The sequence below is a fragment of the Melanerpes formicivorus genome, unplaced genomic scaffold (assembly GCF_026170545.1).
Source record: "Melanerpes formicivorus ecotype bairdi unplaced genomic scaffold, bMelFor1.0.p_v2 SCAF_19, whole genome shotgun sequence".
Lineage (NCBI taxonomy): Eukaryota > Metazoa > Chordata > Aves > Piciformes > Picidae > Melanerpes > Melanerpes formicivorus.
In genome coordinates, this window is record NW_027142371.1 from 15,668,374 (window position 1) to 15,684,137 (window position 15,764).

General features: G+C 56.7%; 1 protein-coding gene across 1 annotated transcript in view; it reads left to right on the plus strand.

Annotated features, from left to right (window-relative positions):
• The first annotated feature begins 11,375 nt into the window (after window positions 1-11,375).
• Window positions 11,376-15,764, plus strand: part of LOC137447091 (uncharacterized) — a 30,280-nt gene continuing 25,891 nt past the window's right edge. The window contains exons 1-3 of the mRNA XM_068150343.1: window positions 11,376-11,461; window positions 14,066-14,217; window positions 15,496-15,562. The gene's annotated coding sequence lies outside the window, so the exon portion shown is untranslated. The remainder of the gene's footprint in view (window positions 11,462-14,065; window positions 14,218-15,495; window positions 15,563-15,764) is intronic.

A 15,764-nucleotide genomic window follows, 5' to 3' on the forward strand; every position in this document is an offset into this window, starting at 1 on the left:
TGAGTGCTTTGACTCCACACCCCTTTCACAGAAGCTTTCCCTCCCTCCTGGGCTGCAAACGAGGAGTTCTGCTGAGCCTCAGGCTTGCACACACCACCCATCCCCTCCCCTAAGGCTGCTTTTAATTACCTCACAAACCTGAATGTGGGAGGGCTGCCGGCGGCAGAGGAGCAGGGAACCATGCCAGAGGCAGAGGTGTGAGAGCAGGGCTGGGGGTAGTGCAGCTTGCAGCACCCTGGGGTTTCAGGCTGAGTGGATTAATGCTTTCCTCTGTGAGCTGATGACTTCAGTGTCATCTCCTCCTGAATTCCTACGTAAATGGCAGTGGGATGTGAATGTGCTCCTGCAGGGGGGCAGCTGGGCCTGAGGAGCAGCACAGCTTGTTCCTGCCCCGTGGCCCAGGGTGACCAGCAGCAGATGTTCCCAGCGTGGCCTGAGGCTGCAGCGCTGCTGGGGTGGCCAGCTGTGCTTGAGGACCCTCCTGGCCCCTGGCCCAGGCAAATGTAGCAGAGCAGGGAAAGGCACTGCTGCCAAGCAGGACTGGCATTGGAACCCTGCTCCTGAAGGAGGATCACTGGACCTCAGTGGAGGTGCTCGGCTGAGGTGCCCTTGGGGAGTAATTGAGTCTAAAGCTGCAGCCTGGTGCTGGTGCTCAGTCTGGCTGAGCTGTCAGCTGCCTCTGGGAGATTAAGGGCTGCAATTGTTCTTGTCAGGCTGAGCTGCTTCCTCGGCTCTTAGATCACACAATGGTTTTGCTTGGAAGTGACCTCTGAATTCATCAAGTCCAACCATTAACACTGGCTAACCAAACCATGGCCACCACTGACCCATGGCCTTCAGCACCACATCTCCAGCGTGGGCTTGGCAGACCCTCTGGCTCACGAAGCAGTGAAGGGCAGAGGGACCAGCTGGTCACGTTCAATACCCATCTCTGTGTCTCAGACCTCGTGAAGAAGAAGGGAAACCCACACAAACCAGGCAAGTTCCAGGCCCTGCTCAACTCCAGCAGAGCTTCTCATTGCTGCTGTCTCCCCCAGCAGACCCTGAGCTTCTCCAGCTGCATGCTGCAAGGTTCCCTACAGAAGCCTCATCCCAGCAACACTGCACTAGGGCCAGGTCCCACCTCATCCCCTGGGTGCTCCTGGCTGGGTTTCACCCATGAACCAGAGCCCATGCTGGAGCTGTGGGGCCCCTGGGGCTGTGTGGGACCTGGTGTGAATTGTTTGTGGGCTGCTCTTGGCAGAAAGTTGTGACAGGCAGCCAGGTGTCATCAAGGTGGCACTTCAATGCTGCTGCTGCTGCTGGCTTGTCAGGCAGTGCCCACACAGCGTGTCTGGAGGTGGCTCAGGGGGGAGGGCAGGATGCAATGCCATGTGAGGCTTACTGCTGCCAGCAGTGGCCTGGGGAGCAGCAGCTGCCAAGGGGCTTGGGAGGGCTGGGCAGAAGGGACAGCTCTGAGAGGTTCATGGCACATCAGTGACGTCCTAGCAATCATCTGCACCCAGGGGTGCAAAGATCAGCTTGCACAGCCTGGATGTCTGTGTCTGAGCACTCATGCTGTGTGCTGCAGGAGCCATGCTGAGCTCCTCCTGCCCTGAAATGCTCTCTCTGCAGCTTAACCAGCAACAGCCTGCAGGAGTGGCTGCGATCCAGGAGCAAACCTTTGCAACAGGCATGCATGGAACCAGAGAACTTTGGGTTGGAAGAGACCTCTGAGATCAAATCCTACCTTCAACCCAGCCCCACCATGGCCACAGGCTTCTTGAACTGCTCCAGGGCTGGGGACTCCACCACCCCCCTGGGCAGCCTCTGCCAGTGCCTGACCAAACCTGCTTCAGGTGAGCAGACCTCAAACTTCTCCTTAGGTTTATTCCTCTTGGAAAATGAGTTCAGCATTAAAAACTCCCTCTCTGTTGAAATGCTCTCTCCTCAGAGCCAGCTCTGACTCAGGCTACCTCTGCCAAGTGTTTTGTCTCTGCCATTGCTGCTGACAGGCTGTCCCCACGTCGCTGCCCGCAGGTAGGTGCTAATTAAAGCCGTGCTAAGGGTACTCAGGCTGGGTGCTGGAGCAGGGGCTGCAGAGCAGGGATTGCACACACTGACATTTGCCGTGGTGCAAAGTCCAAGCATCAAATTCATGGCCATTAGCAGCACACCTTCAACGAGGAGCATCAGCTCATCTTGTACCAGAACCTGGTGCCCAGGGCGGTGTCTAAAGGGAAGCTTGACCCAGGGAGGGCCTGGGGGTGGTTTTCCTCTCTGCTCCCTATGGACAGCAGTGAGCAAAGCTGGAGGCTGGCAAATACTGTCACAAACTGAGATAGGAATGTTAAACCCCGAGACCTCAGTTCCCTGCCCCCTTTTCCTTCTTTTCCTCCCCCCCCTGCTTTCCTGCCTCCTCCCCCCCCTGCTTTCCTGCCTCCTCCCCCCCCTGCTTTCCTGCCTCCTTTCCCCCCTGCTTTCCTGCCTCCTTTCCCCCATGCTTTCCTGCCTCCTTCCCCCCCTGCTTTCCTGCCTCCTTTCCCCCCTGCTTTCCTGCCTCCTTTCCCCCCTGCTTTCCTGCCTCCTTTCCCCCCTGCTTTCCTGCCTCCTTCCCCCCCTGCTTTCCTGCCTCCTTCCCCCCCTGCTTTCCTGCCTCCTTCCCCCCCTGCTTTCCTGCCTCCTTCCCCCCCTGCTTTCCTGCCTCCTTCCCCCCCTGCTTTCCTGCCTCCTTTCCCCCCCTGCTGCCCTTCTGGGCTGCTCTTCTCCAAGCTCTCAGCCCCAGGGCTCTCAGCCTTTGCTCCTCACAGAGCTGCTCCCCTTCCTCTTCTCTTCTCTCATGAAGGGGTGAACAGAGAAGAGAGAAAACAGAGGTTTGATTACTTTGCCTTTTCTCAGCCTTAAAATAGTGTGAGTTTGATGCCTGATATTTTAGGGGTTGGATTAGTAGCATCTATTTCATCCCACCAGGGAGGTGGGCTTGAAGGCCTCCAGCAGCAGAAGCAGTGGCAGTGCAAGAGCAGAGCTTCCCATCCCCAGCACCCTGGCATCTTGTCATGCTATTTTAAGCACCCTCAGCCAGCTAAACAAATAAGAGTGCTGCAAACAACAACAGAAAGAAAATGTTCCAGCAGGGGGGGGAGGAGAATGAGGCAAGGGTGAGGTCTCCCCAGAGCAGAGCAGAGGAGCAGGGTCCCCTCTCTCCACTGCTTTGGATGCAGCCCAGGCTGCCCTTGGCCTTCTGAGCTGCCAGTGCCCATGGCTGGCTCCTGCCCAGCTTCTCCCCCACCAGCACCCCCAGTGTTTCACTGGAACAAGTCCCTGAGGCTGTGCAGAAGTGTGGGAGGGTTTTACAGGCAGTTGTTAGGCTCTGGGTGGATCTGAAGGTCACTTCTGACCAGGCAGCTCTGTGATTTGAGGAACAGGACAAACGTTTTGCTTTCCTGGGGTGCAGCCTTGGCAAGGTGAGGCCACAACTGTCCCCCGGAGGTTGGTAAGGTGGTGCTGGGCAGCAGCCTGCTGTGCCCTCCCTGCTGTGCCCTCCCTGGCCTGCCCCGGGAGCTGATCACTTGCCCTTCGCGGGTGATTGTCACAAGGCAGAGGGAGAGCAGCTCCATGGATGGCCCCGCAGAGGGCAGCTGGTGGGTCTGCAGCTTAATCCCATGGATCTGTTTCCTTCTGCCATCCTTTGTAACCCGAGGCACTCCGAAGCTCTTGAACTCGGCGGCTGGGGAAGTTAATCAGTGTAATTAGTGCTAAATGAACCTGTGCCTTTCCCCTTAGCACGGGGGTGAGGAGCAGTAGGTAACCCTGGGAGCACTTGCTGGGGGGGGGGAGGTTGTTAGGCGGCAGGGAGGAGGAAGAAAATCTTGCTTGTAGCTCCTAGGGGTGAGTTGGCTTCCTGGGGGGAGGGGAAGCAGCAATTAAAGCTGTGAGCGCTGCAGGGCATCGCTTGCACCATTAGCCTCGCTGTCTGCAGAGCAGGCAGCAGTCTGAGAGCAGGAGGATGCTTTTGGTTGGAAAAGACCTCTAGGGCTGAGTCCAGCCAGCAACTCTGCCCCACCACTGAGCCCTGTCCCACAGTGCCTTGTCCAGAGGTGGTGACTCCACCACCTCCCTGGGCAGCCTGCTCCAGTGCCTGACCCGTCAGGGAGTACTTTTTCCCTGCTGCCCAACTCTTGAGCTCCCCAGCACACAGCACAGCCCTGAGCCACCAGCCCAGCTCACTGCTGTGTTTTCTGAGGCCTCCTTCCTCTCTCCTTGGTGCCTCTGAGATGTTGCAGTACCCAGACCTGGTCCTGCTCTGCACAGGGTTGGATCTTGTCTGCTGTGGACTGCCCTCAGCCAGCCATAGCTCTCCTGACCTCCACTCCAGCTTGCAGGCTCCGTGGGTAAAACAAACTGCAGCAGCAGGGAATGGATCAGGTGCCCAGGGGAGTGCAGAGGCATTCTTCACTTCTTTGCCTTTCTTCACATTGTTCCCTTTGCAGAGGAGCTTGCTCATTCCTCCTGGTCTCTGGAGCACTTCTAACTCTCCTCAGCTCCCCAGGCTTGCTTTGGCTCTGGATCTCACACTCACTGTTTAGTGACTTTGGCTCTGTGCTTTTTCCCCAGCTGCCTTTGTGTTTCTGTGGATTTCTGCTCTTCATGGTGCCCAGGGAGGCTGTGGAGTCTCCTTCTCTGCAGAGCTTCCAACTCCTCCTGGCCATTGTGCTCCTGGACAAGCTGCTCTGGACTGGGTGAGCTCCAGGGGTCCCTTCCAACCCCTCCCTGCTGGGATGCTGTAAAGATTTCTGCTTTCCACATTGAGAGTCCTGAAAGATCTTCTCCATTAGCTCCAGGAGGCACTGGATGGAGTCACATTGAATCCAGCATGTCTGCAGAGTGAGAAGTTGAGTATGAGCCTTCAGGCTGCTGCATGAGTGAGGGTGATGCTCTTGTAGGAAGAGAGATTAGGAGTGGACAGGCCATGAGCTTTAGCAGAGCAATTGTCATCTACACCAGCTCAGGGGGAGCACCTAGCTGAATTCAGCTAAGGCTCTGTCTTTGCTGGAGCTAAGCTTTACAACAGAGATCCACTGAAGGGGACTTAGGCTCCAAGCAGACCTTCAGACCCAGGTTTTTCTGTGGCTCAAGAAAACTCAGAGCTTGAGCAGCCCTTTATGACCTTGCTCTTGACTCTTGGGCGGTAAACCCTCCCATAAAAGGAAGACCAAAGTCAGAACTTCCAGAGCTCTCCATCAGAGAAAGCTTCCCCTGGGCTCTGGGGGACAGGCCCTGGGAAGAGAACCCTCTCAAGTGCTGTGAAACTGCACTGAACCTTCTTTTCCTTCTTTCTGGGCAGCTGATTTCAAACACCAGCCCATCAGCCCAGCACCAGCTTCAGCCAGGAGCAAACTTTACAGGGCAGATCTAAAACAATTGCACTGACAGCTTTTGAGCTGAGAGAGCATTAATAAAGTGCAAGAGGTATCCACTGTGCAGAAGGCTCTAAGCAATTATGTTTTATCTGCAGGCAGCCTAATGAAGCCTGCAGTTAACCACCTAATGAGGATTTAAACCAGGCCATTGCTCCATGGAGAAATCTCTTCTCTGTCCCTTGCTCATCCTGCACTCAGGGCTCTCCAGAGAAGTTTTCTGCTGCTTGGTGCTCTGGTAAGTGCTGCCTGATGGTGCAGAGGTGATGATGCACTTCTTGTTTGTGGCAGTGTTTCACAAACATGAGCCCAGGTGATGTCACCTGCAGGGCACAGCCCGATGGCTCTGCAGGAGGTGCTGAGCAGGGAGCTGTCAGCTCTGGAGCAGGGGAGGGCTGAGGGATGTGCTGATGGATGCAAACCCCAGGCAGTGACCCACAGAGGCTCACTGTGCCTCCACTGCTCCCCAAAGTGATGCCTTTGAGTGCACCCCCCTCATGCTGTCTGCTTTGCTGGAGCACTCAGAACCCCTTTTCTCCTGCATGAGGCAGCCTGGAGGGTCAGACTAACAAGCAAACTTCTACAGTCCTCCTCCAGCTCCTCAGCAAGGAGAGGACAAAAGTCATTAACCATCTGTGTGTGGGGAATTAAGCAGCACAGGCTGGCAGGCAGCCAGCAAGCAGGCGGCAGGGTGCTCCAGGCAGGGGGCTGATGCTGCTTTTCTTGTCCTGGGCACGACACAACTCTGGCCACAGCACTTGGGGGAAGCTGGAAGGGGCAGTTTCCCCTTGAGGGTATTGTCCCATCCCCCCAGGCCACTCTGGCTGTCGTTAGCTGAGCTGATGAGGGTGATGTGCAGAAATGAGACAGGGCAAGGGGTGGGGGCTTTAATCTAAAAGGGATTCAGACTGGAGAGAAGGAAGAGTTTTGTACCAGGAGGGTGGTGAGACCCTGGCCCAGGGCGCCCAGAGAGGTTGAACCATTCCAGGTCAGGTGGCTGTGGCTCTGAGCAGCCTGCTTCAGCTGCAGATGTCCCTGCTGACTGCAGGGGGCTGGGCTGGACCAGCCTTTAGAGGTCCCCTTCCAACCCCTTCTGTGACTCGATGAGGAGGGTCTGGGACTCGCAGCAGAGTCTGAGACCAGATGTGCCAGATGGTGTGAGCCCCTGCTTTGAGCAGGGCAGTGGTGGGAGTCGGGGAGGCACAGCCGTGCAGCAAGCTGGGTTTGCAGAGTGCTCTGCCCTGCCTGTGCTCCTCTCAGCTTGCTCTGCGAGGAGCCTGAGCAAAGCTGTGCAGAGAGCTCAGGGATGGCTCTGGAGACTCCATTGTCCTTCTCTTAGCTGCAACAGCCTGGAAGGTGGAGGCTTCCATCTGCCCCAGCTCAGTGAAGACCTCAGCCTTTATCTCTCTATTGATAACTCTTCAGATCAAAGCTGTTTTGGTTCTAGCTCTTTGTTGCCCTCAAAGCAGTTTTCCCCCTGACAATCTTGGGGTCTTTTCATTTCCCTGAGCAGCTGTCACTCTTTTGATACCTGGTGAATAGCAGCAGCTATTTTACCCTCATTACAGAGGTGGTTAGAGGATGCTGAGCCCTTTTAGCTTCTTTCTCCTCCACATCCTAATGGCTGTGCTCACTCCGATAAGCTCTTAATGATTTCTATTGCTTATCAGTGGACTTCGCAGCTCTGCCACCCACATTTGGAGCCGAGGTGTCTGACTCACTGCAGCCTGTGCCAGACAGCAGGTCAGGCTAAAGAGCAGCCTTTGGATGTGCTCAGCCCTGGTTTCTCTGCCTCTGCACACACACAAATGTTTCATCACCTGCACTCCTCCTTGCCGAGCTCTCTCTCATGGCTTGATCCATCTCTGGAGGAGGGAAGGTTGAGGGCAGACCACATTGCTCTCTACAGCTGCCTGAAAGGAGGCTGGAGTGAGGTGGGGGTTGGCCTCTTCTCCCTAGTGTCAGGGGACAGGACAAGAGGAAGTGGCCTGAATTGTGCCAGGGCAGGGTTAGGTTGGAGATGAGGAACAAGTCTTTGCTGCAAGAGTGGTCAGGGACTGGCACAGGCTGCCCAGGGGGTGGTGGAGTCCCCTGATTTCCATCCTTATTCTATGACTTAGTGGCCATGGAGGTGTTGGGTAGAAAGTTGGACTTCATGAGCTTAAAGGTGTTTTCCAACCTGACCAAGGCTGTGACAGGACAGCACAAACAGCTGATGCTCCCCATGGGCCTCCCTGCCTGATGGGTGGCACAGATGTGCTTCTGAAGAGCTTCATAATTTGCCCTTATGATGTTGTGTGGTTCAGTGAAAGACGCTGGAGTGAAAGCCCTTTCTGTGCTGTGATGGAGCTCTTAATCTTGCCTGAAAAGCAGAGCACAGTCCCTTCAGAAATGGTGCTTGGGAAGCAGCCCATTTGCATTTCCTGCATCATGATGTCACTCACAGGAGCCCCTGCTCCGTAGCTGAGAGCAGACAACAAGCAGAGCTCTTCAGAGTCAAAAATACATCAGTGATGGAGCAGCTCTGAGAAGCAAACCACCTCCCTGCCCAGCAGAGCGAGCAGGACCTTGCCTGGCTCTGACAATCAAGGAGGGAGCTCTCCCCTGGTGAGCAGCTGAGCCCTGCTGCGGTTGGTGCTCAGCAAATGGGGCATGGAGGTGGCAGCTGGCCGCAGAAGCACTTGCTCTGGGCAGGTAGAAGCTGGCAGGGGCTAAAAGTGGAGCTTCAAAACAACAAGATGCTGAAAACCCTGAGAAAGGCAGGGAGTGGAAGGGCCTCCCTCACCAGAAAACTTCAAGCAGCACCTGCACAGAAAGCCACCCAAATGTCCTGCACTTGGCTGCAGCCCAGGAGGAGAAACTGCTTCCCCTGAGGGAGCAGAGCCCTGCAGCAGGCTGCCCAGAGAGGTTGTGGAGTCTCCCTCTGCAGAGCTTCCAAGCCCCCAGGCACTGTGCTCCTGGGCAGGCTGCTGTGGGTGCTGGGCTGGAGCAGGGCTTGGGCTGGGTGAGCTCCAGGGGTCCCTTCCAACCCCTCCCTGCTGGGATTCTGCTTTTGTGATCAATGAGATCTCCCCCTCAGCTTTTCACAGGCAGAGTGCTGAGTGAAGACAGCTGCAGACTTTTCCTTGTGACCTTAGCAGCCTCTTTTTAAGGTGCTGGATGTGGGAGGGAGGCCACAAGCCCTCTCCCCAGGCTGTTGAGACCCTGGTGAGCTGTGCACTGGAGGACACTCCCAGGACCTAGTGTTGGGCTGGCCCAAACCCAAGCCCTGGATGAGACCTTGTGAAGCACCTAAGAGAAGGAAACCTTTGCAGCTGGGTGGTGATCCACAGCTCTCCAGAGCCATGGGCAATGCAAACTGTGCCTCCTTGGCTGCCTGCTCTGTGCTGCCTGAGCAGCAGAGCCGAGGGATGGGTTGGCTGCTGGCTTGCTGGGGAGCACAAGACCTTCCCTCTCCACTGCTCTGCTCCGTGGAGCAGAGTGCACTTAGCTGGAGAGTGGGACAGAAGAAGAAGCTGAAGCCTTCCCCTGGCCACTGGATGATGCTGTAGACAGGAGCTACATCCTGCACAGGGCCATGGAGTCCGTGTGGAGGGCTCCAGGCTGAGCTCAGACCTGCTGTGTCATTCCCCAGGTGAGTGAGAGCCATCCTGAGCACCACAGAGATGAGGGCCTTGAGCTCCATCTGAGGGGAGGATGAGGACTGGGTCCTGCTTTGCCTTGCCCTGTACAGCAGATATCTTAACTTCTCAGCTGCTGCACACCTTGGAGGAGACCCAGCTGCCTCAGTCCTGCCCCCCACCCCTCCCACCGGGCTTCCTTTTGTGCTCATCCGCTCGGCCCCGAGAGGAGCTGGGCTCCTGGATCAGCAGGCGCTGTCGGCTCAGCTTTTGACGTGAGGAGCAGTGGCTTTGTGCAGTCAACCTCTCCACTTGAGCTGCTGCAGGTAGAAGATCAGTTCCAGAACCTCTTTCGTGTTGCAGAGTGCAGCAGGCTGGAGAGGGTGAGGGTGGAGCCGGGGCTGCCTCCCGAGGGGAGCGGGTTTGTCCCGTTAGCACGTCGGTGGGAGCACACTTGCACCTCTTCGGCAGTCAAGTACCCAGATGAGGTCACTGAGTGGGCAGGGCTGGGGGCAGTCGCTGCCGCCGCCGGGCAGAGCTGAGCGCTCTGACATCTCTTCACACCAGAGCCCTTGGCTGGGGCCAGCTCCGTGAAGCAGGGCCTGGGACGGCATCTGGTCAAGGAGAGTTCCTCTGCCTGGTTCCACACCGTGCTGCTCCGGGGATGGGGTTTCCCGTGCCCTTTTCAGCCCTTGATGACATCACCCTGCCACGGGCTTGGTGCCTGCCTGGTGGCATCAGTGTGGCTTGCACCGTGGTCCTGTTTCACTCGGAGCTGGGGCAGGTGGGAGGGAGGAGGCTGCCCGGGGAGGTGGGGGGTCACCATCCCTGGGTGAGGTTACAGACCCTGCAGACTGGTGCCTGGGGTGTGGTTTAGTGCTGGACTTGGTGGAGTAGGGTTAATGGCTGGATTGATGATCTGGAAGGTCTTTTCCAAACTAAATGATTCTGTGACTCTGACTTTGAATTATTCAGCAGCACCAGAGGCTCTGGGAGGAGATAATTAGTGGCTGTCGTTATGCAAAGTGAGAGTGGAGGATTTCATGAGTTTTGGCAGAGGAGTAGGAGCTGCTGCAGGAGCCCTGAGCCAGAGTGCACCACCCAGGGACACCATGGAGAGGGACAGGATGTCTCTTGGGGCACCCTGGTCCCACTTGGCACAGCTTCCCACCCAAGGCCAGCTCAGACCCTTTCCCCTCCTGGAGCAAGGACCTGCTCCTTGTGCTCTCTGCCAGAAACAGGATGAAACGAGGGGGAAAAACCCCAAGTGAGCAACGCTGAGGGCAAGAGCTGCATGGGGCAGGGATGCTGTGGGGGGGACTGGCAGCAGCACCCTCCCTGTGCCCACCAGTGCTCACACAGCCTGTGCCACCCAGGGAGTCCTTTCTGGAACTGCTGCCGTGCTCCTGGTTGCATTTAATTAATTAGCAGCAGGTTGAGACTCTGGGAGCAGAGTTGTGCTGGGGCAGGAACACGAGACAGCATGTTCTCCTGCTGCTGGAGCTCCTCTCAGGGTACCCACGGCTGCCTTCGCCAAGGTAACCAGGGGATGACTCAGAGGCTGTGCAGACAGCAGCTGGCAGCACAGTGCTGGCTCCACCAAGGCTCAGCACTCGGACCTGGGGCTCTCAGACCTGGGGCTTTCAGACCCGGGCCTCAGGGCTCTGCAGCACCTTTCCAGCTCTGCAGGGATGGAGGGGGAGCATGGTGCCCAGGGGTGGTGTGAGGAGATGGATTTTCCACACCAGCTCCTTCTCACTGCTGCTCTCTCCCCTTGCAGAGGATGCTCTCAGATGCTGCCCCTGTGCTGCCCCTGTGCTGCCCCTGTGCTGCTCCTTCACTGTTGCACTCTGGAATCCTGACCCTAAACCCTGCATTTTTGGGGGTGTTTGTCCTTTTCAGTCACACTCTACAGGAGGGGAGTCTCTAGAGCTTTAGGTTGGGTTTGTTACTACCTGAACCTTTGAGGCTTTTTCTCCATTTGGGGCTTGGCAGAGGGTGTAAAGAACGTGGCCAGCCCTGCTGTCCTCTCAGGAGCTGCAGGGAGACTTGAAGCAGGTTTGGGGTGCCCAGGTGCCTGCAGCTGGCCTCAGGGCAGGACATTCCTTCCTTTCAGTTTCAGGATGCTGATCCTCCCCAGGCTGGTTAAACCCTGCCCTGTGAGCCTGTGAACACTCAAAAGAGGCTACAAAGAAGTAGCTGAAAGCATCAGGAGAGGGTTTGGGGAGGGAACTGAAAAGCCATCGCCATGTTTCCTGGCTCCACTCTCTCTCAGTTCAAGTTCCTGCTATTTGTTTTGTGATTTGTTTGTTTTCCTCACTGTGCTTTGAGCTCTCCCTGCCAGGCTCACAGAAGCAGCCCCAGGCAGCAGCCAGCCAAGCAGACAAGGAGAGAGGCACTGTGGAGCACAAAGGGCAGGTGCAGAGGACTCAGGAGAAAAGCCAGGTGAGGCTGGGGGAAGCTGAGGGGATGGCAAGGAAGGGGCTTGGAAGGAGCTTACAAAGGGGAAAGTGCTCCAGAGGAGAAAAGAAAACCCACCCTGGTGTGTGGAGGCCATCTGGGTGAACCTGGGGCAATCCAGTGGAAAGAATGAGGCCAGGAAGTTGTACTTTGGTAAAAGTGAAGCCCTGCTGGGCCCACAGAACTGTTTGGGCTGGAAAAGACCTCTCAGATTGTGTCCAGCCTTTGGCCCAACACCACCATGGCCATTAGGCTGTGTCCCAAATGCCATGGCCACACACTTCTTGAACCCTTCCAGGGATGGGGACTCCACCACCCCCCTGGGCAGCCTGGGCCCACCCCTGGCCACTCCTGCAGCAAAGACCTTGCTCCTATTCTCCAACCTAACCCTCACTTGGGGCAGCTGGAGGCTTCTCCTCTCAGAGGGCTGTGGAGGGCAATGAGCTCTCCCTCAGCCTCCTTTTCTGCAGGCTGAGCAGCTCCCCCAGCTGCTCCACGGAGCACAGCCAGGCTCTGCAGCCCCTGTGAAGCTCTGCCTCAGGCAGTTCATCTCTGATCTTGTCACAGTTCACAGCCTCTGCCACCTGAGGGATGAGAGGGAAAGGCTCCAGGCTAGGGCAGCCTTCCCCATCCTCTGCTAGGCAGGAGTTCTGCCCCCCAGGCTGGCTGGCTGCTGACCTGGGCTTGCTGCTTGCCTCCCAGTTTAGTTTGTTTCCATCCTATTAGGAGAGAAGGAAGCCTGTAGTCAAACTGCAGCTCATTGCAGGCTCCAGCCCGGGTGATGCTTTGCTGCTCCATGTGCTGAGGCAGAGGTGGGGCTTGCACTCTCCTCATTCGAGATGCAGAATGCCACCAGGAGGTCGCTCTCTGGCACACACAGTGGCTGTGCTGCAGTCTCTGTCGTGGATGGCCATGGAACCATGACCCAGACCCATCCTGATGGCTCCCCCAGCCCAGCCTGCCCTCCCACACAGGGCTGGTGACCAGGAGCACTGCTGAGTGCCTGAACCTCTTCATCCCTCTTGGAGCTTGGCTGTGAGGCCCTGCAGTGGGAAGGGCTCCTGATTAGGGAGTGGAGTGGCAGGACAAGGGGTGATGGTTTTAAACTAAATGAGTGGAGAGAAGGGAGAAAAGATTGGCACTGAGGGTGGGGAGAGCCTGGCCCAGGCTGCCCAGAGAGCTGGGAGCTGCCCCATGCCTGGCACCACTGCAGCTCAGGCTGGTTGGGGCTCTGAGCAACCTGCTCTGGTTGGGGATGTCCCTGCTGACTGCAGGGCTTGGACTGGATGAGCTTGAAAGGATGGCTTGAAACCCAGACCACAGAATGGTTCCTGTGGAGCACCTCTGGACCAGAGAAGCTTTTGTTGCTCCTTAGGTGCAGCTAAATCTAAGTCTCAGCAGGGGCAGCTTGGAGGTGAGTGGAGCTGGGGGCTCAGTGTGGGCTCTGTGCTAAGCACAGGTGGCAGAGCTGCTGGGGCAGTGCAGCTTCATTTCAGGGCTGGAGTCACCATCCTGTGCTTTGATCTGATGCTTTCATCAGGGGGGCCAAGCTCCCACTTGGAATGCTGAAATCTCCTGATGGAAGATGAAAGGGCCCTGGAGAGGGGCAGCTTGAGTCATGGAATCACAGAATGGTCTGGGTTGGAAGGGACCTCCAAAGCCCACCCAGTCCAACCCCCTGCACTCAGCAGGGACATCCTCAACCAGATCAGGTTGCCCAGAGCCCTGTCCAGCCTCCCCTGGAATATCTCCAGGCATGGCCCACAGCCACCTCCCTGGGCAGCCTCCTGGTAAAGAAGGTGCCAGGCTCTGGCCCTGGGGCCAGGCTCTGGGCTTTGCTTTGCAGAGGCAGCAGAGGCAGAGGTTCCTGAAGCAGCAGCAGCTCTCCCTGCAGCCCACAGTGGGACATCCAGCAGGGACTCTGTGTTCACACCCAGGGAAGGGAGCTCTAATCAGGGCTTGCTAATTGCCATGAAGCCAAGCACTTGGCATTCACTCCAGCCCTGTGCTTCCCTGGCACAATTCAGCACAAACACTCTGTGTTCACACACAGCCACTTGACTTCCCTGTTGTTTGATGAGGCCACAATTTGTCTTCCTCTTGTGGTCCCTGCCAGCCTTCCTCTCCTGTGGCTTGCCCTCCCACCCCAGGACTATTCATCTGGTAATGCTTTGCCTGTTGCTGGTTCTTCAGAGGGGAGCTGACACTGCCTGCTCCAAGCCTCCTTGGCAAGAGGATTTTACTTGAGCCAAGTCCTGCATCAACCCAAGATCCTCTCTCTGGTGTCTCTATTATTTCCCCCTGGTCACTGCTTTTCCACTTCTTCCTCCAGGGCAGGTCTCATTCTTCAGGGACACCACTCCAGCAAATTCAGAAGCTGCTGCTGCTTCCCTGCTCATTTCTGCTCTGAGCCCTGAGCTCAGCCAGGTCTCCACCTAGCTCCTGCTTCTCCCTGGGCTGACAGATGTCCTCTCTGAGCTGGAAATACTGCAGAGCAGGGGTGCAGACATTTTCCTACCCTGTGCAGCTCAGCCAAAGTCCTTTTCCAACAGCTCACTGAAGACCTGAGGTTTTTCTTTCTCCCAACAGCCTTCAGAGCTGCTTTTGGCAGCTGGTGGTGAGCCTGACCAAAAGCCATGCTTCAGGAAACCCCAACAGTGAGATCTGTGGGAGAAACCCACGGGGAAGCAGAGCTGTGCCTGGTCCAGCTTGATGTCTGCACTGGGGATGTGAACAGCAAGGTGAGGCAGGGACCTGCTGAGCTGGTTGCCACCAGCAGTGCTGCACAGGCTGGGACACAGCCAGGGAGCTGCACAGCCACCTGCAGGGGCAGATGGGCACAGGGGGTGGGAAGCCCCTGGGAGTCCTCAAGCAGAGCCTGGGGGTTATGGTCCTCTTCATCACATGGCAGGAGAAAAAGGAAGCAGCTGAGATGTGAGAACTGCTGGAGAGGGTCCAGCAAAGGGCTCCAGGGCTGCCGAGGGGGCTGGAACCTCTCTGAGGGGGAAAGGCTGAGAGGATTGGAGCTCTGTAGTCTGGAGAGGGCAGCCTGAGGGGGCTCTGATCAAGGGTGGGTGGCAGGGGGATGGGAGCAGGCTGTGTTCAGAGGTGCCCAGGGACAGGACCAGGGGCAATGGGCACACACACGGACATCTGAAGCTCCATCTGGACATGAGGAGGAGCTGCTTTAAGGCTGCTGGAGCCCTGGAGCAGGCTGCCCAGAGAGGTGGTGGAGCCTCCATCTCTGGGGACATTCCAAACCCCCCTGGCTGTGTCCCTGTGTGGCCACCTCCAGGTGACCTGCCTTGGCAGGGGGTGGGACTGGGGGATCTCCAGAGGTCCCTTCCAGCCCTGCCCCTCTGTGCTTCTCTCTGTGTGCCTTAACCTGGGAGAGATCTGCAGGTGGGGGAGAGGGCAATGCACAGCTGGTCTGAAAGATGCTTTGGAAGGGAATAAAACCTGCTGCTGGCTTCCCTCTGAGGGCAAGTCTGACCTCTTGCTCCCTTGCCTTTCCCTCTCTTGCTTTTGGAGCTGTCTCATTCCTCCATGGCCAGGGGCTGGAGGCATCTCCATTCTCTTCATGCCCTTGTTTCAAGAAAGGGCCCAGGACAAGACAGGAACACACAATGCAGCCACCCCTAAGCCTCTCTCCTCCTGTCTCAGGGAGAAAAGAATCCACCAAGCCCTGGAGCCTGACTCACTGGCTGTGTGAGCATGAATTAACCAGGAATGTTCCAGAATTAGCCCTGAATAATTCATGAACCTGAATTAATCATGCATTTGCCATGAATTATTCATGAATAACTCATGGAAATGCAAGGTTTATTCATGCTCCAAAAAACCCAAGGCTTTTTTCTCTCCTCTTCTCTTCTGCTCTCTCTCCCTGTAAGAAACAGACCTGAAACAAGCTGGGGGGGGAATAACACATCCCTATGGAGAAATAGCAGGAAGGAGAATGCTGAGCCACAACAACCAGGGGGAAAGCAAGCTGAGGGTCTTCTTCTCTTCTTCTTTTGCAGGTGGGAAGCTTTCTAAAGCAGACAAAGGAGACCTGAGAAGGAGCTGTGGTGAAGGGACCAGCCCAAGGTAAAGCAGTGTCCAGTCCCCTCCTCTCCTGGAGCAGCAGCTGGGAGCTGGATAGAGAGGAGACGTTTGGCACCTGGAGCTCTGCTAACCAGGCAAGGACTGAGCTCTGCTGCCACCAGGACTGTGATTTCTCTGCCCTCTTGCCCTCTGCCCTTCTCCCTCTTCCCCTCCCTTGCCCTCTGCCTCTCTCTCTCTCTCCCTT